The sequence below is a fragment of the Canis lupus genome, chromosome 1 (assembly GCF_048164855.1).
Source record: "Canis lupus baileyi chromosome 1, mCanLup2.hap1, whole genome shotgun sequence".
In the NCBI taxonomy this organism is placed as follows: Eukaryota; Metazoa; Chordata; class Mammalia; order Carnivora; family Canidae; genus Canis; species Canis lupus.
In genome coordinates, this window is record NC_132838.1 from 79,690,188 (window position 1) to 79,711,047 (window position 20,860).

At 35.9% G+C, this 20,860-nt stretch overlaps 1 long non-coding RNA gene across 4 annotated transcripts in view; it reads left to right on the forward strand.

Moving 5' to 3' along the window:
• LOC140639058 (uncharacterized) overlaps nucleotides 1-20,228 on the forward strand; it is a 32,342-nt gene extending 12,114 nt beyond the window's left edge. For 2 of the 4 annotated variants that reach the window (XR_012035927.1, XR_012035926.1), the window contains exons 3-7: nucleotides 15,335-15,613; nucleotides 16,014-16,228; nucleotides 18,486-18,723; nucleotides 19,142-19,249; nucleotides 19,614-20,227. This is a non-coding gene — a long non-coding RNA (uncharacterized lncRNA). Of the gene's footprint in view, nucleotides 1-15,334; nucleotides 15,614-16,013; nucleotides 16,229-18,485; nucleotides 18,724-19,141; nucleotides 19,250-19,613 lie in introns of all 4 variants that reach the window. The other 2 variants (XR_012035929.1, XR_012035928.1) reach the window with 1 other exon arrangement.
• The last annotated feature ends 632 nt before the right edge of the window (nucleotides 20,229-20,860 follow it).

The window sequence follows — 20,860 nt, forward strand, 5'->3', positions numbered from 1 at the left end:
TCTTTAACAGCACTTAAATATCTAGAACTTGTGCTATGTCAGCAAAAAGTCAAATTCTGTATTAGGAAAATAAAGTAGTATTTTAATATCGCTGCTGATCCACCATAGTTCAGTGGCTTCACACAACAGATATTATTTCTGACTCATGTGAAGTCCAGTTGCTATGTCCTGGTTTAATGGTCTTCAGGGATCCAGGCTTCACCTAGGTCTTTGGGCTCCTCACCTTTTATTTCTGTATTTGAAAAAAGTGACCATAAAGAAGGTGTATCTATTGCTTAACTGCTTTGTTTGTGAAGATGTATGCATCATTTCCACTTACATTCTCTCAAGGGGAGGTGGCCCCATGGCCCCACATAGTTGCAAACAATCTGAGGAAAGTATGAATCTTTACTGGTCCATTAGCTGTGTCTGCCACATTGCTCTTTTGTTCTTCACAAACCACAAATCAATTTTTGAGCCTCTGTCAGTTGAGCATTTCACACCAAAATTCATAGAAACACAGAGATCATTTGATCTACAAACACATGTAACTCCCTAGAACCTATCTTCCTAGCAGTTGACTTTAAACTCAATCTGAATACCAGGGATTTGCTCACCACTTCTGTAAGATAGCTTACATTCATGAACAAACATTAGTTATGCCTAACTCTCAATACCTAGATGTCAGCTCCTATCAATCTGAATTGAACACACTCTACTCTTTTGATTTTTAAGGTGAGAGATATCTTGGTACTGTAGGTAGCACTCCATGTGGATAACTGGGGTCATGACCTACCTTCTAAATTTATAATCAAATGTAAATACTTGAGATGAGAGAAAATTCTGATGTAGGACTTTTTTAACCTTCATAAATTTAATTTACTAAAACTTATTGTTAAATATTGTCCTTTAAAACTTCAGAAATGAAAACTTTGCTTTTATAATAGATGGCATACATAAGATCTGTGACTTATCCCAAATCACAAGATTTGAACCAAAATTTGGGCTCAATATTACCATTCTGATACTTACTTCTCATTAAAGTAGGAAAAATGTCATAAAATAAAACTGTAATTATGTTCATGTATAGAGTACCCTAAAGATCAAGTTTAAGAAAAGATTTAATAAATCTGGTGAACTATTTTACTGCTTAAATTTGTTATTCGGCTCCTTGGTAGTTGACCCAAATGGTACGAGGAATTATATCAATAATCAGTGTAAGTTGTATTTTTTCCTCATTTTTCAATCTTTTTTGTACTTGTAGACTTAAGACTGCATAACATAATGCAAAAGGTATCACTTTGGAGAGTTTTCATCACATAGCCTTTTGCTCCCAAGAAGTGGTTATTTCATTTTAATTGTGGTGTGTGTGTGTGTGTGTGTGTGTGTGTGTGTGTGTATCTCATGCCTGAAATGAATTTTCAAGACTCAATGCCTTTATGCTAAGTATTTAGCACTCCAAAAACTACTGCTTCTGGAAGTGTGTATAGGCCAGAAATGAAGTGTTTTATTTTTACAATGCGATGCAGATTTCCTATTAAAAACTAAAGCTTTCATTTCCAATGTTATAAAGGACAGTATTTGAGTTTTGGTGAATTAATTTAGGAAGCTAAAGTAGTCCCGTATAAGAATTTTCTGTAGTCTATGTATTTACATTTACAGCTACATTATTATTAATGTCCAATACTTGACTCTGGGTATTTGGGTCAAATAAATATTGGTAGCTGATATTTAAGTGATTAATTTTTGTTGCACTATTTTCAATTAAGTTTGGTTTCATGGCTATTTACACCATCTCAGGTATTGATTATCAAAATATATTGGTATTCTTTTTTCACTTGTCTGAATGTCTCAATAACACTTTTTAAAAGATTCCCTTTCTTCCTTAAAGCAAAAAAACAGGATGGACACATAATAAGAATAAGGAGATATTTCAGGGTAGAAAAAGATGTGAAGAATTGTTTCTATCTATCATCCAGCTTTGAATAGCATTTTAAAATCTACTCACTGAGTGTACAGTGTAGGGCACTGTGGGACTGGAGTCTTCAGTATTTCCCTCATAGTAGATAGTAAGCTGCATCCATCATCTTCATTAACCATTGTGCACTTATCAATGAGCTCAATGCTTAGCATCTAACAGGTGATCAAAAATTAATGAAGTATAAATGGTAGGAATTCCTTTACCTCTTGGCCACTTCTCTTCTGTAACATTATGACCCTTCTCCCAATATTGTACTTAAGCCGAGTAGGCAATTTTCCTAAGCACTTTAAATGGCCAAGAAAACCACTAATGTCCCAAACTATAATTATTCATCTGAAATTCTTTTATGCTTCATTCACTTAGCTAAAAATGTCATTCTTCTTAAAGTGCTAAACAACAAAAAAATATATAAACCCCAAGAGTCAATAACAGTTAAAGTCATTTTAAATGATTTACACTTAATGACAAATGCGTATCAGATTTTTTTTTCCAGTGGCATTTAGTTGGAAGAGGGATTCTTTCTGTGGGTCTCTGGATATCTGAAGTAGATTGAGAAAAACACAAGTCAGTAAGATGACTTTAGATGAGTGAGGAAATAACAAGGAAACTTCTGCTTCCCTCACACTATTGCCTGTGGGTGACATAATACTAAAAGTGTAGAGATGGGGGCACCTGGGTGGCTCACTCAGTTAAGTGGCTGTCTTCAGCTAAGGTCATGATCTCAGGATCCGGGGATTGAGGCCCACATCCCTGCTCCACAGGGAGCCTGCTCTTCCTTCTCCCTCTGCCTGTCACTCCCCCTGCTTGTGTTCAATCTCTCTGTCAAATAAATAAATAAATAAAATCTTAAAAAAAAATAAATAAATGCATAGAGATGAGCTGGTTATCACCAGCACTTATGTGTAAAGAAAATGAGAGTCACAGATGTGAACTACATTTTATCAGTGCTCTTGAAGTTATTTACCTGCATTGAATTTGTATGGTGGAGGTCTGTCTTTAAGGACATCACGTCGATAACTTGAAATTGGCCGTGGTGGGGGCATTTACACCACAGAAATCGACAAACACAATTGTGACTTCATTTTGACAATGGATCAGTCGCTGAACATTTACCAGCACATCAGTGGATTGATGCTTTGCCAAGGTCCAATGAGGGTTATCTGATCCTAAGTTACTGTCAGTCACTGAGTCAGAAGAGGAGGAAATTAATTACAACATGAATACAGTACCCACGGCATAGCAGGATGTAACAATATGTTGTGTCTATGAAGAGTGGGTCATGATCTTTTGGAAACACTCCTTGGAAGGGATCTTGCTAGACTGATCAAAGAGCATTGGCAGGGATGATCTTTGCAATTGAAGATCAAGTCTCTCCCACTTTTCCTGGTTCAGTAGAAGCCTCAGATTTTTCTCCACACTAAGGACAGGTCTTCCCCAGTACTGGGTGATACTGAACATTTGCCAATCTTGGTGATTTGTATCTGGATCCAAAATAAATTTTATTTATAGAAAAAACCTTGAAATTTATGACATTATTTGAACCCCTAGTTTTGTGTAATGATTCATACTTGTTATATCATGGGGAAAAATATGCTTCATGAGAAAAAATAAATGTAGTAGTTGTATAGCAAGGGACTTTGATTATGAATTATAATTGTTTCTAAATTTCATACAGGCCATTTATCTGAAATATTTATATTGTCAGAGAACAGATAGAGGATGACTGACACTTTGAAAGGATATAACTGATTCTAGAAACCATGTTTTATTATTTCAATCCCCCTTCTATCTCTGAGGCTTAAAGATGATTTTACATGTGACATTGGGAGGAAAATTTGTGAAGCTGGTGGACTGGGGCATATGATCCTTCTCAAGATCCTCAAAATCATACTACCTCAGAGACACTCGGAGGATGGCTGAGATATTATAGTTAGTTAGGGTAGCTATAAACTAGTAAAATTATTACACTAAAGTTATTGGGAACTTGTTGGTACCCACTGATTAGTGAGTGAGTAGTGAGGAAAATTATCCTATCTATTGTATCCAATCAGGAAATCCAATCAGGAAAACAAAATTGTTTTACATGCTGAAATAAAGAGATTGAGTGCAGGAAATTGGTTACACAGGTCCTGAAAGAGTTATGAGACCAGACAAGGGATGTCGAGACAATCCAGATATTATTACAACAGGAAGCTCCTACCCTCTTATCCTGAAGGGTCAGACAGAGCAGGTGATACTGCAAAAGCCCAGAGTTCAGGATCACCTGGCTGACAGGTTTTTCAAGATCTAGAGACCCAGTGTCATTACACTACTGCTAGAGACACCATCAAGACAGAGATAGAGGGAGACAGAAAAATATTGCCTTTTCTCTTCCTTCTGCTCCTTAGGCTCACACCAGGGATTCTCATTAAACCTAAACATGAGCCAGTTAACAGTGCACCCCTGGGTATATGGCTTCCAGAGGTCTGCAGAACAAGAAAAGGGAAAGGAATAGATCTTAGGGAGAACAAGCACAGGACTAACATATCCACAAAATCCAAAATATCTATACCTATATCTGGATGGATGAATGGATTCATGTATATATAGGTAGATTTCACGGATTTCCTCCAATGTCCATTAATGTTACATAAGGAAAAAAGGAAATTTTTCTCTTGCCCAAGTATATTATCTGAATGAGCATTTAATTACTTACTGAATTAGTAAGTTTATACACTCCTAATTATTTCCACTATTCAATTGTTGTTTAGCTTCCTAAATGAGCACCATTTTGCCCAAATATAGAGAGCCTATTACCGATCCACAAGACTTATCTTCCATTATTCTAAAGCTCTCTATCTATATTCACACTGTGAGAGGTACTACAAAATGGGAAATGGGAAATTGGATTGGTTGGATGGTTAACCCACTCTTTTCACTTTGCCTTCTTTCAGATATGCTGAGAAACATGAAATGGCCAAAAAGCAAAAGGAGACAAAAGAATAAGAGTGCTTTACAAACTGAACAAACTGTGCTGAATAACTGAGAGCTGACTCTTTGTAAAGTGCTCTCATTATCCCTCATGTTATCCTTGTATCTTCCCCCGGACCAGCTTGCTGTAACTCAATATTATTATTGCTATCTTTGCCATTATTATTGCTATCAATATTATTATTGCTATCTTTGACTGACTTATTCAGTCAGCACAAAAACCAGAAAATGTCTAATATTAGCCAAGACTTGGTTTTATCCTTCTTAAAGTTACTTCTGTTTTATGCAGATCTTTTTTATAAAGCGATTCATAGAGTCTTTAAGTTCATAAACTTAAACTAAGGAAACTACCTTTCCTTCTTTCTTGACACATTATTTCATGAAGAACGTGTCCTGTTGCTTTACACAGTTCCTTTAAAAAAAAAAAGCCATCTGTTTTGCTTGTTTCCCATGTGTTGTCTGTATACTACTGTTAAACACTTCTAGCACACACATTGTTCTTAAAATTGGCAACTCAAAAACATAAACAAGCCTTATAGTATTCAAATAACCCTTAAACTATTTTTAAAAACATTGCTTTAAAAGTTAGAGTATTACAAAAAAAATCAAAAGAATTAGGCACACTGCCCCATCAGATTCTCTAACTTTTACCCAAATAGAATTTACACCTAATTCTGGTTCAGGAGTAAGTAAAAAACAAGTCAACTTCAAAGGTGATCATAGATGACAATGTCTCTTCTCAATGTGCCTGCTTTGGAGCCATATTTCTGCTGACCACTCAGAAATTTCCTCATGAGTGTTTTATGATATATTGGAGACAGAAATAAGGGCTTTTAGTGCTGGAAGGGATGGCCGGTGGTCTGTGATTCAATTCACATATGCTTTCTGCACCAGACCCTTTAAGATCATCATTGAGTTAGTCTTAGAATTTTGAAGCTGTAGATTTCAGAGTACATTACAATATGTCAATATTACTATTCTCCTGCTCTGACATTCTCCGCTGATTGACAGATGAAGGAGAAGGAAAGGCAGTCACCATTAACAGGGTGAATGAAACTGGAATATTAAAATTCAGAATTATTTGAGTGACTGAATTGTCTGGCAGACTGTACTCCAGGTAAGGGTGGGGAAAGATGAATTCTGCACATGACACCATGTCGTATTTATACAGGCCTACTAGGACAATTGTTTGCCTTGAATTGTTTTCTTCATTCATTTCAGGCAGACAGTTGTGTTGACTGATTTTTCTCTTTGATGTATGGAATGATTGTTTGACTGAATTTACCATTTAATTTCCACTAATGCACTGTAAAAACAATACATTAGTCAAATTAGATTGGCAGGTATGAAGAGTTTACCCCAGCACTAGAGAGAAATGTAATAATATTGCCTTCTATAGATTCATGAGCCATATATGTTCTGGGTTTTGGGGAATTGTTTCAAGTTTAGCTATTTTGCCACAAGCCTTGGTTTAGTTTCCATAATGTAGGGTCACCAATTCCATAGTAAAAATGAGATCTGTGAAGTGCAGATAAAAATAATTTTGTGTGAATCTGAGAAGTACATAACAGAATCAGAAAAAAAATGATTGTGAGACAAATTTGACTGAGTTTCTTGCTTATCAGGATGTGTTGCTGTGTTAAACTTTTGAGTATTCTGGAAATTCATTAGGAACAAATATTTCACATATATTCTAGAAAATGTTCTTCATTTACAATTTCATTCTTCCAGTATTTAGAGTTACTATGAAAGGCCATTTTTTCATGTCCCATCCCATAACTCGCTGCTCTTATTGAACATTTGGGAATTGGTGATATTGGTAGGAAAGAGAGACAGTTTTTGAGTACTTGATTGTTATCCAATAATGCTGATTTTATGAGTGTTTTCCTCAGTGGTTTACTAATTTATCATGGCAAAGATAGTTAGATACTACTTTTGGAAATGAAAAAGGTCTTTAGAAATTTTCCATATTCTGTTTCCTTGAGGTATTTTCAACTTAGGTAGGCAAGGCAAGACACTGAGAAGGTAAACAAAAGCTAGCTGAAGTCAAAGCAAAGATATACTGGAGAGATAAAACTCAAGTGCAGAGCCCACTGAGAAAGAGTGTATCAATGGAAAACTAAAGATAGGAGTTGGAACCATTGAAAATCTGTGTGTATGTGTATGTGTGTTAGGATGGTTGATGAAACAGATCTAAAATGAACTTTACAGAAAAGGAGAATTAGTATCAAGATTGTTCAATGATGATCTGCCCCTCCTCTCCCTATTTGAGAACAGGAAATTCTCTCCAGAGGAAAATAATACTGTCCAGATTCTCTACAATGTTCCATATCCCAAGTCTGGTATTCATCAAAAAGCTATCAAGAGTGCCCAGAAAAGAACGAGAATTAAAAATAACAACAATAACTAAAATAGCCAAATTAAAGAATGAGTCCAAATGTCCATTGACTGATGAATATATATATATATATATATATATATATATATATATATATAATAAAAAGAATGAAATCTTGCCAATTGCAACAATGTGGTTGAAGTAGAGAGTATCATGCTAAGCGAAATAAGTCAATCAGAGAAAGACAAATACCATGTGATTTCACTAATATATGGAATTTTAAAAACAAAACAAATGATCACATGGGAAAAAAAAAAGAGAGGCAAATGAAGAAACTGACTCTTAACTATAGAGAATAAACTTATGGTTACCAGAGGGGAATTGGGTAGGGGGATTGGTTAAATAGGTAATGCGAATTAAGGAGTGCCTTTGTTGTGATGAGCACCAGGTGTTGTACAGAAGTGTTTAATCACTATATTGTGCACCTAAAATTAATATTACACTGTATATTAACTAACTGCAATTCAAATAAAACAATAAAATAGCAACAAAGTCAGAAACATCAATGACCTAGATATTAAGCTTTATACATATATTTTTTTAAGATTTTATTTATTCATGAGAGACAGAGAGAAAGAGAGAGAGGCAGAAACATAGGCAGAGGGAGAAGCAGGCTCCTTGCAGGGAGCCCAATATGGGACTCCATCCCAGGACTCCAGGATCAGGCCCTGAGCCGAAGGCAGGTGCTTAACCACTGAGCCACCCAGGCATCCCAGCTTCATACATATTTTAATAAATATGATCAAGTTCAAGAAAAGAGACAGCAAGGTGGAGAATTTAACAGAAATAGAAACTGTGAAATGTTTGCAGTTGAAATGATACAATTAAAAAGCAACGGTTATTAAAATTAAAACTCAGTAGTAGAGTGGTTAAGAGTGAAGAGAGATTAGTGAACTGAAGATAGAGTAGTTAAAATATTAAGACTGAAGCAGGTAAACATAAAAAATAAAAAGTACAGAAGACAGCATCGGAAACATATGGAGCATAGTAAACATTTTTATCATATGTGTAATTAGAGTCTAATAAAAAAGGAGAAAGAGTGGGGAGAAAGCAATATTTTAGAAATAACAGTAGAGTTTTCCAAAACTAAAAAGAATATATCAAGCCAGAAATTCAGTAAGCACTACAAAACAGTAACAAGAATAAATACAAAGAAAACCATTCCTAGGACCATCACAGTGTAATTCATAAATAGCAAAGAAAAATAGAAAATCTTCAAGTAGCCAGAGGAAAAAAAGAGATAATACTTTCAAAGGAGCAACAATAAGATTAAGATTACAGGTTATTTCTCAACAAAAATGATGGATACTAGAAAATAATGGAATAACATTTTTAAGTACTGAAAAGAAAATACCTGGCAGTTTAGAATTCTAGAGACAGAGAAATGTTATTTGAAAGGAAAGATGAAATGAGAAAATTTTCAGACAAACAAAATCTAAATACCCAAAGAACAAATATTATTGAAACAGAGAAAAACAATTCCATGACATTTACAGAAGATAAGAATCATTATAAAGAAAGACAAAGACAGAAAGTTAACAGAGGGAAAATTATATCATGATAATAAGAAATAAAATTGAAGAAGGCATTCTAATGTTAAAGTAGGCTCAAAAGCAAAGAGTATCACGGGAGATGAGGCAGGATAATGAAAACCAAGTGTTAATTTATAAGGAACATATGATAAATCTAAACTTTAATGCAATATATGAGAAGACATTCCAAAAAACCAAGAAGAACTAGAGAAATCTAAATCTTTATAGTAGTATCATAGAACAACAACAACAAAAATCAGTGAATTATAGGGAAATGAAATATCATCATTAAAAATGTGACCTAAAATTTACATTAAGCACTGCACAGACACAGAACCTAAATGTTTTAGGTGCACAGGACACATTTATAAAAACTGGCTATAATCTGGTTATAAAGCAAGCCTCAACACATGTCAGAATTTGAATGTATTAAAAGTATTTTTTTAAAGATTTTATTTATTTATTCATGAGAGATACACAAAGAGAGAGAGAGAGGCAGAGACACAGGCAGAGGGAGAAGCAGGCTCCATGCAGGGAGCCCAACGTGGAACTCGATCCCAGGACTCCAGGATCACGCCCTGGGCCAAAGGCAGGCACTAAACCGCTGAGCCACCCAGGGATCCCCTAAAAGTATTTTTTTAAAGAAAAAACAAAACAAGAAACATAAAAATATAGAACCAATATTTCTCCAAATATTTGGATGTTAAAAACACTTCTAATCAATACACAGTTCAAGGATAAAGTCACAACAGAATTAGAATTTTATTAATTGAATTATAATGAAAATATTTCATATCAAAACCTACAGATTGCAAATAAAGTGGTTACAGAGAAATTTAAGTATTAAAATTTATATTAGAAGAAAAGAAGAATTGTAAATCAATAAATATACATCAAAGTATTTTTTAAAAAAGTAGCAACTTAAGCCCAAAATTTAGAAAAAGGAAATAGAGTAGAACTTAATAAGATGGAGAATAAACATGTAATAGAGAATATAAAAAAGCTAATAATTTTTCAAAAGATAAATATGATCAAAAAATCTCTCACAATATAAAGAAAAATGGGAACATTATTACAGTTCCTACCAAAATTAAAAATATAAAAGGATATTTTTTAAAAAATATTATTTATTTATTCATGAGAGAGAGAGAGAGGCAGAGACAAGGCAGAGGGAGAAGCAGGCTCCCTGCAGGGAGCCCGATGTGGGACTCCATCCCGGCTCCAGGATCAGGCCCTGGGCTGAAGGCGGCGCTAAACTGCTGGGCTACTGGGGCTGCCCAAAAATATAAAAGGATATTACCCAGTTTTAAATTAATAAATTTAATAATTAATAATTTTCAAATCACTTGAATAAAATAATATACCTAAAAGTCATGAGATATATAAAGGATAATTTTAAGCTATTACTGAATTTGGATTTTTAATTTAAAATGTCTTTAAAGGGACGCCTGGGTGGCTCAGTTGGTTAACCACCTGCCTTCTCCTCAGGTCATGATCCTCGGGTCTTGGGATCAAACCCCACATCAGGCTCCCTGCTCAGCGGGAAGTCTCCTTCTCCTTCTGCCTGCCATTCTCCCTGCTTCTGTTCTCTCTCCCTGTCAAATAAATAAAATCTTTTAAAAAATAAAATAAAATGAAATAAAATGACTTTAAAAAAAATAACCTTTCCAGAACTGTATGGATTCACTAATAAATTCTTCCAAATATTAAGAAAATAACAATCTTGGAAAAATTATTCCAGAGAAATGGAAGAAGGAATATTTTTCCAACTCTTTTTATTAAGCTACTATGAACTTGACACCAAAAATGGACAATAAAATTAAATGAAAGAAAACATATAAAAATAATAAAACGTCTAAGTAAAATAAGGTTTGTTTCTGAAATAAACAAGAATGATTTAATATTAAAAATTCTATCAATAAAATACAACGCATCAACAAATAAAAAAGAATTATCTCCACAAATGCAGAAAATGTTTGATAATCTGATAAAATTCAACCTTAAAATATTATTTAAAAATCTGACAGAAAAATAGAAAGGTGAGAACTTTCTTAATCTAGTAAAGAGTATCTACATACAAATCATATAGCAAAATTTTAAGATTAAAATAATAAAGGCTTTGCTCCAAGATAGGAAATAAAGGATAGATAGAAGAATCCTACCTTCTATTATGTGGGAGGACTAGAAAGAAAGGAATATAAAAGGCATCATAATTGGGGGAAACAGTTTTTATTCTTTATCAGTGCTAAACTTATATAAAGAAAATCCCTTCTAAATTTACAGATAAACTAATTAATTTTATAAGATAATTTCACAAGTATACAGGATAAAAAGACAATATAGAAAACTATAGTTAAAATTAATTATAATTATCTCTATACCAGAAATAAACAATTAGAAAACAGAAATATTTAAACATATCAGTTCTAATACAATCCCAAATTACCTAATACCATATAAATGAATCTATAAATATCATGAGCAATACTCAAAGAAGAGAAGTACCAATCATTATTGTGGAAGTTAAAGAAAATGTAAATAAATGGAAATACACATTCTTTTTTTTTTTAAGATTTTATTTATTTATTCATGAGAGACAGAGAGAGAGAGAGGCAGAGACACAGGCAGAGGGAGAAGCAGGCTCCATGCAGGGAGCCTGATGTGGGACTCGATCCCAGGTCTCCAGGATCATGCCCTGGGCTGAAGGTGGTGCTAAACCGCTGAGCCCCCTGGGCTGCCCGGAAATATACATTCTTGTTCAGGAGTTGGAATGCTACTTATTTTGAAGATATCAATCCTCTACAAATTACTTATAGACTCATTGTAATCCAAGAAGGAATTCAAACCAGGTTTCATTATGGGTAACCAGTTAATGGTGATGAAGATGCTAAAATGTATATGGAAATGTAAAGGATCAAAAATAGACATGGTAACTTGAAGAAGATTTTAAAAGTTATTGGACTTGTATTACTAGGTTGTAACACTTACTATCAAGTGACTATAATTAAGACACTGAAGTTTAGGTATACCAATAGACAAGTAAATGAATGGAACAATAGAGAGGGCTCAGAAATACATTAAATACATTTGGTTATTTGACTTATGGCAGGTGGCACTCAGTGCAGGGAGGAGAAGATTGTGTTTGTAATGAGGCATGCAGGGGCAATCATATGTCCACATGGAAAGACAATGAATCTTGATCCTCGATACATAAAAAAATAAGTCTAGAAAGTTGTAGATTTACATGTAAACAGTAAGATAATAAACTTCTAGAAGATAACCTATAACGTTAAGGTTAGCATCCACTGTACTGTACCCAGTGGTGGAGGCAGGGCAGACCTAAGAAGTGCAGGAGGCCAGAAACAGGCAAAGACAGAAGAGAGTTTCCAAATGAGGCCAGCAGAGACCCAATGAATATCAAGACCAGGAGCAGTCTCCAAGGAAGAGCTTTTAGGACAGAAAGGGATGGAGAAATTATACTGTATTTAAGAGCTAGCACCATAATTCCTCTTAGGGATGCCTTATGTTGCTGGAGAAAAAATAAAAAGTGCTTGATGTAGAAGGTGAACATCTTCATTAAATCCTAGTGGAATCTTGGCACCAGGACCACGTATGAAGTAGAACATGGAGATCTCATGGGTGATCCAGCAAAGGCGAGGGTGAGAAACAGAGACATGAGGGAAGGGAAGGACAGAAGTTAAATTAAATTGTGCAGACTGGTGATGTTGCAGACCAAAGTCCACGTTGGTCCCCCACCTACAGACCTTAAATAAAAGCCACCATGTTCCTAAATCTTTTAGGTATCTAGAATTGCTCTTCAGAACTGAAAGTGGGGTCAGGTTTCCTGGCTGGATTGCTACAGTGCAAAATAGAAGCAGAGTGTTAACAAGCAGGTCTCTATCTGACGGGGGAGGCTTTGAGGCTGCCAGGCGCTCACTGGGCACAAGCAGGACAGAAAGGCTTGAATCTTGAGCACACCGAAGCTCCAGGAGGCCTTTCGGGAGTTAAGTCCCATCATGGATATTGTACCTTCACTGACCCCCTTTTATACTCTACCCAACTCTCCCCACTCATGCTGGAGCTCGAAGGGGTTCAATGAGCAAGCACTTCCTGCTGTTCCAGAAACTTGACGTGTAGTTGGGGACTTTGGGGGAAAGTCTGCCTTCCCTCTACCAACTTCTGTTTTCTGATCTCTTGGTTCCAGGCTAGTCTGCTCAAACTGCCTTTGGCATTTCTGCCAAGAATCTACCCCCAAAATTCCTCCCGGGACCTTCCGAACTCTTTCCTGGGACAGAAAGAGGAGGAGGAGAATTAATGAAGGCAGCTTTTGTTTCTAGAAGGAAAGTTGATCATGTGACTTCATAGTATTCGTCTCCTCGACCGTTCACTATTTTCTTAGCTTAATCATCGTTTGGTATGCAGCCTGGACCCCAGCTCAAGGAGGATTTTGAACACGGTCCTGATCTCAGCATGAAGGTCTCCACTCTCCACTCTCCACTCTCCACTCTCTCTCCTTACCCATCCTTATCCCCTGACTCACAGTCTTTCTGGATCTGTAGGGAAGGCAAGCACTTCACAGAACCTCTGCTACAGAACCAAACATATTGAAATGACTTTTTATGAAGATATTGAAACAACCAAGAAGGCGTACGTGAGGATTGTTTCTCCCGAGGGCTCAATTACTTAGAGGGCCTGCAGAAAATCATGATTGATAAATCTCACCTTGCTTTCCTTGGCAATAGTTGATCACACTGTGATGAAAACAAGTTAGAGAATGGGAAAATAATATTCAGACTTCAACCAAATAATGAAAATTCAGGGACTGTCTTTGACTTTTGCAAGGTGAGAGAAGATCTCACATCTTGATTGTATGGCAGGAATCCCTTTTAAAACCAAGCCAGTCTGTGGGATATATTTAAAAATCAACCTTTTCAAATACAGCCATAACCCCCACAATATTTTCTTGATTTCTCTGGGGGCAGATAAACTGTCACATTGCAGAGTGGTGCCCTGTATATGAAAGTGATAAAGATAATTTGGAAGCACAGCAGTGGCTAAATATATGGATCCAGCAGCTGTTCGTTGAAATGTTTTCTGCTATTAAATTCATTGCATAAAAATTTAAATGTCCAAATTCAGGCACATAGTTCCTGCCAACCATCAGAAGCTTCAACCTTGTTAACAGCCTAGTATGTACTGTTAAATCCTACCTTGTCAGTTCCAGAAACTACTGGCTTTCTTTAATGCCTCATTATTCTTTCCTTTGTGTCTTTCTGCTTTTCTTTAAAAAACATAATTACATGACCTTGGGGAACTTAGATTATGTCCTTGGGCCTCGGGTGCCTTCTTTGTGAATGTCTAGGTGTGTCTTTAGTATTGCCCAATAGAATTTACTATGAATAATGAACATGTACATATCCATACTATCTCACCCAGCATCCACGAGCCACATGTGGCTAATAAACACTTTTGAAATATAGTTAGTGTCACTGAGGAAGTGAATTTTTAAGTTTATTTTAGAATTCATTGAATTACAAATAGCCCCATGTGACTAGTGTCCACTTCATTTGCCAGTGCAGATCTGGTCATTTTTTTAAGGCCACTCTGCCCTCTAAAACTCTACTGTTCATTAGCTAACCTAAATATTTTTGCCCCTTGACAAGCAGAAAATAATTTATGCTTGGCTTAAAATTATCTTTCAAGAACTTTGTCAGTTTGGGAACATTATATTCTTAATACTTTATTTGCTCTATGAAACTTTAATAATACTGGAGTTTCTTGCCCTTGGTACCACCTTTGTGATTATGGGAAATAATGTGGATGATCAAGGATCATTGAAGAGATCATGAAGAGACACCTCCTTCTGGATTTAATTTCATTAGGAGGATGTTCAGAATGCCAAATGCTAAATTGCTTAGAATAAAGCCCATACCTTTTTTGTGCTGTGTTGTTTCCTAATATGGCTAGAAAAACGTTGGTAGTTATGTCTTAAAAAATAATCTTTAAATCAGCACATCTATTTTTGAAGCTGATTTGGCTGTCCAAGCCTTATATAGCACTTTACCATCTCACTAATATTTCACTTAGTAAACAAATGCAGTTGCCGTGATTGCTCTAGGTTCATGTTCTTTGAAGTTAGGAATTATTTATATCACAGCCTCTATACATAGCACAATCTCCCTTGCTAATTCAGATTATATTTTAAAATATAAGATAACATTTAACATTTATTATGATGATCAGAAACATCTAACAAACCAACCAGAACACAAAAATAAGCTCTTTTTTTCTTTTTCTTTTCTTTTCTTTCTTTTTTTTTTTTGTAAGCCAAAGAAAACTTGAGAGAAATTTCTAGTGCAAAACCACATCTCTAATAATTACTGTTGTATTTAAAATGCATATATGTTAAATTCATTTTAAAATATCTTCTTAAAAAATAAAAATAAATAAAAATAAAATATCTTCTTATCACAGACTTTCAGGTTATATCCAAAGTTATATCAGAAGTTAAAAATAATCATATGGTCTGACCACCTGGATCACACATGGAAAGTAATTAGAAAGGGAAGAACTTCATCTCTGATATTATACTGGATCAACTGAATCACAATAGAAGCTACTACGTTATTGGAGACAGTCAGCAAGTTGCACTGTTTCTCTAGAACAATCATACCTGAAGAAATATGTATAAACCAGCATACATTCACCAATAGATAGGAATTCTTCAATTTGGCTGTGTTACTGAGCAATGAGGTATTGTACATTAGAAGAATTTTTAAAAAGTAACTACAAATTGAAGAAAGGATATCTTAAGTATCACCTTCAGTAAATTTTTCTAAAATTAAGAAATGTGTCCATTTTTGTTTTTGATAACCAAGATCATGATTTAAGCAATATTTGTATTGATAATGTCTTGGAAACAAGACAGATGTACCTATTAAAACTGAAGATGACATAATGCCAGCAGAGATAACTGATGGAAGAGCAAAGATAAATCTGAAAATGAAAACAAATCATGATTAAAAAAGCAATCATTAAGTGTAAAATTCTGAAATTTCTGTATTTAGTTTCAAACAGAAACCCCACAAATACAGATTCCAGCATCATTGACTCTCTCCCTTATTTCTTTTCCTCTCCTTTTCTTTTACCCCAGATTGTGTTTCAGAAAATGTTTTGAGCTGCTTACAAGACCAATTCTACTACCTACTTACTCATGCAAATTTCACAATATATCCATGAGACAGTATTGAGGTAAAATATAATTCATCACACTGAGATCGGTTGTTAAAATAGAATAAGAAACCAACTTATACAGAGAGTAGCTGTCAGATGCTAACGTTCTACTGATTTTCTCTCCACTTCTAAGAGGTAAATCTTATTTCCCAAGATCATTTTTTGTGGGTACTTTATTCCAGGCTGTTCCATTTCTGCCATCCTCAACCCCTAACATATATTTGGTACTTTGTATGATCCTAGTTATTCATTTATTAAATAATTAACCAGGGGCGCCTGGGTGGCTCAGTCACTTAAACATCTGCCTCCAGCTCAGGTCATGATCCTGGGGCCCTGGGATGAGCCCTGTGGGGCTCTCTGCTCAGTGGGGAGGCTGCTTTTCCCTCTGCCTCTGCCTCTCCCCCACTGCTCATGCATGCTCTCTCTCTCTTTCTCTCTCTCTCAGATACATAAATAAAAATCTTTTTAAAAATTAACAATTAACCATACTACTGTTAGAATTAAGTCCAGAGCAAAATAAAAATATCACACTTGCTTGGAGGGTTTAGCAGCTCTGCCACCACATAGAGGGCGTGGATATAAAGAGACTGCACTGGACTTGCCCTTGTCCCAATTCCCTCCCAAGAAGTATCTGAGATGAACCTGAATTCTGAATGAGTCAGAATGACCTGCTTTCTCAGGCTGGCTGGAATTCATTGCTCAGGCCCCTGGGCTCAGGGACACTTTCCAAAGATGGGGTGGCTGCCTCTGTCTGCTGCAGAAACCCAGGGCCTCAGTGGGCCCGCTGTCTGTCTCCAGTCTCACGCTAAAGGCCACATGTCAGCTCTCCGAGAACATTAATTATCCACGTTTTGGTTTCTGAACTGCTCCGACTGAGTCCTCACAGCCTCTTGCTCTCTTCGTTTGAAGCCTGACCTTCAACCTATATCCCTGATCAGACAGGTCCCCTTCCTACTTAGGCTTCAGGTGCTTGAGCCATAAAATAATACATTTGTCCTTGATTCTGAACTCTTTCTAAAGCTCTAAAATGCAGTGGCTTCTTAAAAGTACTGTGTTTTGCTTATTCCCAGTTTTGAGAGAATTAAAACCAGAGTTACTCTAAAAGGTAAGTAAGTTACATTAGATGAGTAAAGGGTGTTTTTTGAGGTAGATTCACAGGGAAGGAAGATGACTTCGCATGTTTCAAGACCCTCATAATCCATTCTCCTGGGATGGCAGGAACGGGAACAGAGTTAATAAAATCCTAAATGATTCTGACAAATTCAATTAGCCGAGCTGTAGCTGATTAGTCAATATTTGAATAAAGCCACACAGACAGCGACTCCCAAGTTTTCCTTTATTTTTTTAAGACGTGATCCCAGTGAACGGACTCCCATACTCAGTAACTCCCTGTTCAACGATTCAGTCCCTAAAAACAGTTACTGTTGCTGGCAGAAGAAATATTGCTTGTCACTCCTAATTGATGTTTAGCTATCAAGTACATTTGAAATAAATTTATTACTTTGCCTGATCTCAGTTTAATACATTCCAAAGGGGGAGACATGCACAAGAATTTATAGAGTCTCAGTTCTCCACACTAAAGCGTGCGATAAATTACAACATTATTTGGCCATGAAATTAACAAGCCATAGAAACCACACCATTAGCAAGGTATACAGTGGTAAACAGCAGGCGATGATCACGATATAAAACAAAATAGATGGTGTTTTAGGCGTAGCTGCCAAGAAAGACATAATTAAGTGTATTCTTCTGCAGCTTTAGCAGGTAAGCTCTTTGAGGGCAATTGCTATGAATTCTACATGCCTGTCAGGATACGATGGCCCAGTTTCTACGTCCTTCATGTGCAGACTCTGAGAAAGTGTTCCTATGGGTAAACTCAGACCTTTTCTCAAGGTAGAGGTCGATCAATGTATAGTACGTTTTGGACAGCAAAATTCCACACTGCTTCTGCCCTTCACACTGCTTCCAATCATCCTACAACTTAGTGCCATTTCAACAGATGCAGGGTAGAGTATGGCGTATAAGAAGAAGTTAGGGAGAGAGGGAGGGAAGGAAGGAGGGACAAAGCAAAAAGTTGTGTAAGGAGCACTTCAACGTTTATATAAAGAATGGATCCAAAACTAACTGGAGTACCCTCAATTATTAGCATATGCCACAGAAACTTAACTGAAAACAGTAAGCTAAGCTCAGAAAGAGTCTTTGGTTTTTCACATTACTGCACACACACATACACACACACACACATCCATATTAAATAATCTCTATATTTTTATCCAATGAGGGAGTACTGTTTTGTGAGTCCCATCTGTGTTCTATCAGAGGGAATGTAAAGGTCAGATGACTCAAGTTTAGTAGAAAAATTAGCTCTCAGGTGAATAACTGCTTCTTGCAGGTGGTGACCCTTTGAATTTTCCAGAAATGTTTCCAAAAAAACAAACTAGAGGACGAAGACCATTGCCTTTAGGAGTTTTATACTAACAAGGTTTCTGTAGGAAGAATATCCTTCTGGGTTATCAACACAATAATGACAAACAGGTTGATTTATGCAGAGAAAATTATACAACAACAACCACATCACCTGCATTCTACTGACCGTCTTCGTGGCTTCAATCTCATACTTCTTAGGAAAGGTAAATATGGAGCTAAGAATAGACATTGGCAGTGGGAGAGGCTCAGATGGACTTATATAGATGCCCTCAGAGAAGATCACCCACCCAAGGCTAAAGTTCTGCTTAAAAACATCCCCAAATGAGTAAATCTCAAAAACCATATACTGAGCAAATGAATCTAGCTACAAGAGGGCACCTACGATATTATTCAATTTCCACAAAATTCTAGACTGGACAAAATTAATCTAATGATAGAAAACAAATCAGTGGCTGCCTGGGGTGAGAGGTGGGGTGATGTTTGCAAAAGGCTAAGAGGAGACTTTCTAGGATATTAGAATTGTTATCTGTCTTTATAAGTGTAATGGTTACACACATGTATATTATATGTTAAAACTCACTGAACTTTGGACTAAAAATATATGTATTTTATTATGTGTAGATGACAGTTCATTATGGTTGATTCAAACTAAAACAAAGCCAAATGGAAATCTCTCAAGACCTCAAAGAAAATGTGTTGTTTCCTCCAGGGTACCAGACTGGAAATGAGGTACTGGTTTTTTCTCTTCTTAGATACCCCTAGAATTGATTATTTAGACTATTTTAAAATGCTAGAGTTCCCTATCGGGAAAACTCACCATCATTACCTTGAAGTTTTTCTTTGCCTCATCTCCCAACACAGTGAAGTTAAGTTTAGTAAAGAAAAACCGGCCTTTCCATCATCACATGTGCTTCACAAAGCTATTATTTATAGGATAAATTTTGGCTACAGTTTAAAAAAATCTAGCATCTTGGAATTTACAAACCTTAACAGTTAAACTATTGTCTCTACTAGAATTTAGGAGAAGTTATTTTGAAAATGAAAAGCTGAGATTTGACATTTTTGTTTTCTGTGGTTCTTTCTTCCCCTGCAGGAGAAATGATAGATATGAACGAGTAAGAATGAGAAACACAGATGGAAAATAAAAACATTACCTTGCTGCATTTGCATAGTTATAATTTATATGAGCCCCCTTTAAACAATGATCTCATATCAGAATCAACAGAATACAATCTCCATGAAGGCCAGGATATTTGTCTCTTTGTTTTGTGAATATTGTTTTTCACCAATGAATCTCCATGCCTTGAACAGTGGCTGGCAAGAGAAAATAACGCATAAATGTTTGTTGAATGATTAAATTAATAAGTTCTGGTGGTCAGTAAACATTTCAAAATGTCCTTGTGCTGTGCTTTCTGCAACAGAGCTTGGAAGGGACTCATCAAGGTACTTGTAGTCAATGATCATTGTAATCACTATGTCTTTTGTCTGAAATGGTCCTACTACTAATGCATTGTTTTCTCTACTTCATGGTTATTTCCGATAGAAAAGCCATCACTTTTAACAGATTGTAATACAAACACGTCATGGATATGCTTCTTGGCGATTCTTTTAATATTATAATGGCCGATTTCTCATGCCTTCTCACCTTAATTTAAACCAGGCTTCTCACTAATGGCCTCACATTCCCTCCTCACTCCGTTGTGGGCCTCTTCTCTAACTACCACCTCACTCTGAAACCAAAGGAAGAATCAACGCCTTCCTGCTCTTTATGATACCTCCAGGTCATTATTATATTGTGACTGCCCTGAAGAATAGCCAAACAATTGTTATATCAGAGCCATCTGCCAGTTGTAGCTCTAAAAATTAATTAAGGTACAGCATCTGTCAAAAATATATTGGTTTAAACCTATGGCAACATAGCAGTCTGAAGCCATTTATGACAATCTGTGTGGGAAGCACCCTCCTCTGGCAGATCCAATGCCACACAACACTCTTGTCATGTCAGGTAAGCAAGCAGGAAAGCACAGCAATGGATGCTTGCTTTTGAAAGCAATACTTGGCTTTAAGGAGCCTCAAAATTCATGCATTTTTCTTGAATTAAATTCCCCATTAATTACTTATCTACAAAAAGCAATTGTCATCAGAATTGATATAAGCAAGTGAGAAGATGCTACCCCATGTCCCTTCTGCATGCAGACTTTTCCCTTTTTCTTTTTTCCATGTGGCTATCTAAAACATTGGAAATACCGAAATTTTTAAATATTTTACAGAAATTGTGTGTGTGTGTATCCACATGATGAAAATATCATTGAAATAAAATATAATAGATTCTTAAGAAGC